This window comes from Elephantulus edwardii, unplaced genomic scaffold (assembly GCF_000299155.1).
Source record: "Elephantulus edwardii isolate Elephantulus edwardi_28Jun2011 unplaced genomic scaffold, EleEdw1.0 scaffold00048, whole genome shotgun sequence".
NCBI classification, from domain to species: Eukaryota; Metazoa; Chordata; class Mammalia; order Macroscelidea; family Macroscelididae; genus Elephantulus; species Elephantulus edwardii.
Genome location: NW_006399798.1, coordinates 541,162 through 547,592, shown reverse-complemented (window position 1 = coordinate 547,592; position 6,431 = coordinate 541,162). Strand labels below are relative to the sequence as shown.

Sequence of the window (6,431 nt, the reverse complement as noted above, 5' to 3'; positions counted from 1 at the left end):
GTGCGTGTACCGTCAAATCAGATCTGACTGGTACAGGAGGATATTGCGCCTCCTTCTCCGGCAGAGCGTCTGGTGGATTCGAACTGTGTTCCTCTGGGATTGCACTGCAGCTTCTTACCACTAGGCCACCAGAGCTCCCCTTATTTTTTCTTAATTCCTGGGATTTTTGGGAGGTGGAGGAGGATGTGCTATTGATTAGTAGAGCTTCTCTGGTGGCCCAGTGGTTAAGCACTCAGCTGCTGATTGACAGGTGAGAAGTTTGAACCCACTAGCCTCTCTAAGGGAGGGAAAAACCCTGGCTCAGTGACTAGTCTGAGCATGGTAAAGGGGGGCCAGTTCTGGGCTATCCTTGAGCCCATTGGGAGTCAGAATCAACTCAAGACAGATTTACCTTTTTAAATTATGTTTGGCAACTAGTATGGGTTTCCCCCCCTCTCTTTCTTAATTGTAGTAAAATAATAGAAAAACATTTGCAATTTCAACTATTTTGGAGTTTGGTCTTATTAAGAAAATGCTCACCCCGGTTCAGCCAAAGTCATTTGAGCTGAGTAGAATTCTTCCTGGCCTGGCCAGGAGCAGGGTTCAGCCTGTGGGGGCAGGAGAGGAGTGAGAGCTCCATGGATGTGGCCAGTAGCCCACCCTCTGCCCTGCTTTGGCCACTCGCACTTTGGAGTCCTGGCCCCTGCTGGGCTGGCTGTAGGAGTGGCTGGAGCTTTCCTAGGTGAGCTTGAGCACCCTCACCTCTAGAAAGGCTGTGCCTGTGAGGACATGATGTAAGGTGGGCACTGACACTGTTAGCAGCATAATTTCTGTGTAAGCAAGGTCAGTACATGGAGATTTATCTGTTTACAGATCTTGGATTAACTGTTCATTTATCTTGATGTTATCAGTTCTTTTTAAGTTAACACGTTGCCGCAAATGACAGCAAATGTGTTTCTAAGGATGGTCGTCAATTTAAAAAGTGTGCAGTAACGTGTTAAAAGTCAGATTGTGTAAATTTAAACTTACTGATTGCTGTCAGGTTGCAGCAGACTCATAACCTGACTCTCCACTGGATTCTGAGGCTTTTACTTGCTTGGGAGGAGATTGCCCAGCCTCTGAGGAGCTGCTAGTGGATTTGAACGAGGGTGGGGCCTTTGGTTTAGGAGCACCGTTCCCAGGCCTGCCCCTCCCAAGCTTGCTGTGAGTGCAGAAGCGATGGTAACTTGGCCAGTGTGTGCTCCTTGGGCCTTCTATGCAGCTTCAGGTCTGTCTTCTGAACTGAAACATTACAGAGTTCAATCCCAGGTTTAAGAACAGTTTCTATTTTGTGGCTTACATTAAAAATTTCGACAGCTTAGAAGAATGAATTGGTAGTTGAGCCATAGGTCCTCCCTCCATTGAAACGCTGGGTTGTGTATTGATCTGGAGAAGAGGGAGCATTGTCTGTCACAGGCAGGTCCGAGTAGAGGCGTGTTTCCACGGTGACCATCCTGCTCTTGGCCAGGCTGTGCCCAGTGTTGGTGAAGGCGCCAGGGTGTTTGAGTTTCCAGGGAACAAGCGATTTCCGAAAATACTTGACTGTTGGCCAAGCTGTTAGCTGGAGAAAGAAATCTGGTGTTTTCTTCTCTGGAGCTGCTGGCTGCTGGAGATATGGGCCTTGCTGGGGCAGGGGTGGGTGTCTAAGGATTGAGGTGGTCAGAGTGGGGGTGCTGGACCGAGGTGCTCCAGGCAATGCTCCTGGGTGTAGCCAGCTTGGGAGCAGTTGGTATTCTAGGCTAGAACAGGAATTGAGTGGACTTTGCAGGCCTGGACTGCCTTCTGCCCTCACCTTATGGGGCAGAGGTGGTTTTGATTTGGTCAGGGCACCCTGATCTCGATGCCATGCTTGGAATTGCCACAGTAGCCGAGCAGCTCTGATTTATAAACAAAAAGACACAGTTCTTTTGTTGTTGTTGACTTGCCTTTGTTTTATTTTTAATTGTGATTTTAGTAAAAGTTTACAGAAGAGTTAGATTTTCATTCATTTGACATGTTCTGTTAACAGTTAAGTTTCAACTTTGAAAATGTTGGGCAAACTTGACACAATTTTGATCTGTAAGATCCAAGTAGAGCATCTGAGAATGAAACATAATAAATAGGACAAGTAGAGCTTACTGTTGCATGTTAAAACCATGGAACATGCAAACCTGAAATTGTGTTTATTTAGAAAAATGAGCACGTGTTCTTACTGCTGAGTTAACTGCCTGTCCCATACTTGTCTGTGTGTGTGTAGCATGTCTTCACTTGAATTTATTTGGACGATGTCACCCTGAAGCCCTGCTTGCTAACTCGGGACTGTCCCCTGGGGACAGATCCCAGGGTGAGCCAACTCTGGAATATCCAGATGGAGGTGTTGGGCTCAGGACGAGGCTTGGAGCTCGAGAAGAGAGGTTGCCATGAGAAGGCAAAGTGAGATGTGAACCTTGGAAATGAGATTATGACAGGAAGGGTAGTCATCCTGGGGTTATCCCTGCTTGCTGGAGTAAAGCTGCTGTGCTCCAGGGCTTGCCCAGGTAAGGGCATCCAGATTTTTCCTGGGAAGTAAACATTAAGTTTACAAGTACAGGTATTTTAACACAGTGGTAACTTGTACTAAGTTAAAAACAACCCAACAACCAACATTTCTGTTTTATTTCTAGTGTGTCCACCTTTACAGTTGCAAAATTGTCCTTTTTAATGTTAATGTTTGCTTCTTATTTTAGACCTAAATGCATTTTTGATACATTGAGAGAAACAGGGATGATTCCATATTCCATGAGCACATCTGCCTACTGGGTGTGTGTGTGTGTGTGTGTGTGTGTGTGTGTGTGTGTGTGTACGTACGTACACACATGCGCTCGCGTCACTAGCCAGATCCAGGAGCGGGCCAGTGTTGCCCCTCTAAGCTGCTGGTTCTAGAGTTTAGCGATCACATGGTGTGGCCTCTGTGGAGAGGCTGGAATCCACAGTTTTTAGACAAAATTTGGCTCAGGTGACTATTGGTCAGTTTCGATAAAATGCTGTGTCTCCTGTCCTGGAAGTCAGCTGTGGCTCTCTCCCTGGGCATGTCTGGCTCCCACTTCTCCCACAGGCCACGTTTGTCAAGGCTGGTGGCAGAATTCACTCAGCGTCATGGTGGCAGAGGTTTTACGTTTAGTCCAGGGCTAGCGAGGAGAGTTTTTTATAAACAGTGCCTCTGTAAACCATTTTGCTACCAAAGTGTGTGTTTCAAATTCAGCAGATAGGAGAGAAAATCCTGAACAGTCCATTGGATATATGCTGTTGCGTTTTCATTTTCTCTTTCAAAGCATAATAGCATTTTTAGTACATAGCGGGTGTTAGCCAATGCCATAATTACAAATGCATCAGTTCTTATTTTTTGCCAGACTTTCACATGCATATAAAGCAGTGGAAGACACTGTAATGTGGGTCCAGCCTGCAGCTGTGCGGGTCCTCTTCTGTAGCTGACTTCCTCGGTGTCCTTTGTCATTTGGTCTCTTGACTGCTCTGTGTGTGGGCATTGATTTTGAATCCAGGTGACATGAAATTTTTGACAGCTTTCAGCTGTGCAGACTTCTGTTTTCTTTATTTTGAGGTGTAGTGCAGACCAGTTGGAAGGAGTGGCATCCACTTCCATAATAGCTTGCTTCTGGAAACCCTCTGAACCTGGAGAGAGGATGAAAGGCACCCAAGTGTCGAGGAGTCTCCTTCATAGAGTCGCTGAGTCGCCTGCAACTTGACGGCACTTAACAACAACAGTGCAGACCAGAAACACGTCCCTTCCTCTGCATCTCACTCATTGCCATAAAATTGGAACCAGCTTATAACTGACTTCACAGTGGGTTTTGGGAGGCTGCCGATCTGATGGAGGAGATTGTTCCCCATATTCTCCCTTGGAGTTCTTGTGAGTTTGAATCTCCAGAAAGATACCTTTGGGTCAGCAGCCCAGCTCTCTACTAAATGCTTGAAGTCCTCTTCTCTTCCAACAAGCAGGGTTGTGCCATCTGCATAGTGCAAGTTATTGAAGAGTCTCCCTCCAATCTTGATGCCACATTCTTCTTCATAGAGCCCAGGTTTTTGGACTACTTTCTCCACATACAGATTAAGTATGGTAAAAGACTGCCATCCTGATACACATCTTTGCTGATTTTAAACTACTCAGTGTTCTCTTCAGACATCTTACCTCTTCACCTGGGCACATGTGCGACGTGAGCACAGTTAAGTGTTCTAGGATTCTTACTCTTCACACTGTTATTTAAAACTTGTTATGGGCCACACAGTCAGATGCCCTTATGTAGTCAATAAAGTGCTGGTCAATATCTTCCTGGTATTGGTATTCTCTCCTTTCAACCAAGATCCATCGGACATCAACAGTGACATTACTTATTCTACACCTTTTCAGTCCAGCTTGAATTTTTGGCCATTTCCTGTTAATATGCTGCTGCAAATATTTTTTGATGACCTGTAGTAAAATTTTACTTGCACGTGATATTGTTTGAGAATTCCTGCATTCTTTTCAATCCCCTTCCTTTTGAGTGGGCATAGATATGTCAGTTGCCAAGTAGCTGTCTTCCAGATTTCTCAGTGTGGACAAGTGAGCCCTACTACCGTTGCATCTGATTGTTGAAACATCTCAGTTGGTGGCCTGTCAACTCCTGGAGCTCTAGTTCTCACCAGTGCCTTCGTGCAGCCTAAATGTGCATATGAGGAACTGATCGTCTGTCCCCTAGTCGGTCTTTGTCAATCTTCTGACTGATTTTTCAGTATATCTTTCCACAGAAGTACATTTGATTTCACGGGATCAGTCTTTACACATTCTGTGTCATCTGTGACGTCTTCGGGTTTCCCTGGATTCATATTTTCTGTGTTCTGAATGTTTGCGGATGTTTGCAGCTGATTGTTTGCATTTCAGCAGGGGTACGGCGCATGACGCTCCAGGAGTGCTCCACCAGGCTTTGGGCTCAGCAGTGCTTTCTGATGGCGGCTCTGACCCGGTTGGTGTTTGGAATACTGGTGGCGTAGCTTCCAGCATCACAACATGCTGACCACCACAGTGACATGGTGACCAGCAGGTGGGCGTTGTACACGCTCCACATAGCTGCCATTTCAGAAACTGCTGGAGGATGGGTCAGGACTGCATGCTCAGCATGTACATCCTCCTTCTTTCCTCCTCAGTCTCACATCCCCTCACATGGCTGTGTAACCTTGAATGGTGTGGCTTCTTATTAGGACCCAGACCTCAAGTTGAGTCTGCTCTGTTGGGGTTTGGTGATACAGCACCAGAGGAACCCTCTACCTCAGTTACCCCATTGAAATGAGATGAATCAGCCTTATTCCACCCACTTGCTCTTATCTTTGTTGGTGGTAGCTAGGCCGTGTGGTGTTAGTTGTCAGAAGTGGAAGAAGGTTTCTCTTGTCTTGGGAGTTCCCTCAAGTAGGAAAGGTGTGTGGCAGATGACATCTGTGCACCAGCGTATGGAAGACGGCCCCACAGTCCCAGGATCAGCCCAGAACGACCAACTGAGCTTGGGGCTGCAGCGGGGCAGGGCGGTGTGGAGGCTTCTGTGGAGTGGGCTGAGCCACAGGCAGTTGTGGGTGTCAGTGGTCACTTCCCTCCACCTCCTCTCTACCGCTTAGCCTGGCCTGCTGCCCTGTTCCACCATGTGTTCCCACTGTCTGCCCTTGCCGGCCTCTGGGGATGGTGCTCTAGCAAACACAGGGCTGCCTCCAGACCCCGTCCCAGGTGCCTGGGGGCGGTCTGTGGGGCTGGTGCGCAGCAGCCGTGGGTGGCTGTGCACCGTTTGCAGTCTCAGCTGTGTGTGCAGCATGGCGGGTGGGTGCGTTGGTTGATGCTCTTGCACTCAATTGCCTGAAATACAGAGGATGTCTCAGGGCTGGGACAGCAAGTCCCATAGGTGCTCACTCAGCACTAGCTTTGTGTGGTGGGCACTAGGGGGGAAATGCGCCTTGGCTTCGTATCTCAGGACAGAGTTGCCCAGCCTTAGCACTAGCCTTCTGTGCGTGAGTTCCGTGGCATCCTCCAAGTGCCCTTGATGGCCTGCCTTTGGGGACCTCCAAGGAGGAGAGGTGCCTCAGCTATTGGATGAGAGGACTTGTGTGTAAAAATGGCCCAAAATAAATGGCTTTATGGTGGTGGTACAGTGGGAGAAGTGGACCAAAAGTGAACCTTTCAAGCCATCTAGCTGCTCTGCAGGAGATGTTAGGTGCTGTCGAGTCGTTTGCGACTCATAGCGACCCTATGTACAACAGCCCCAAACCCTGCTCTATCCTGTGCCAATCTCATTGCCTCTGATACACCCATCCTGTTTACCCCAGTCACTGAATCAGTCCACCTCATAGAGGGTCTTCCCCTCCTGCGCTGTTCCTCTACTCTACCCAGCATGATGTCCCTCTCCAAGGACCTGTCTCTC

At 47.9% G+C, this 6,431-nt stretch overlaps 1 protein-coding gene across 1 annotated transcript in view; it reads left to right on the top strand.

Annotated features, from left to right (window-relative positions):
• The window catches only part of FOXK2 (forkhead box K2), a 43,448-nt gene that overhangs the window by 8,439 nt on the left and 28,578 nt on the right, over positions 1-6,431 (top strand). The window lies entirely within an intron of this gene.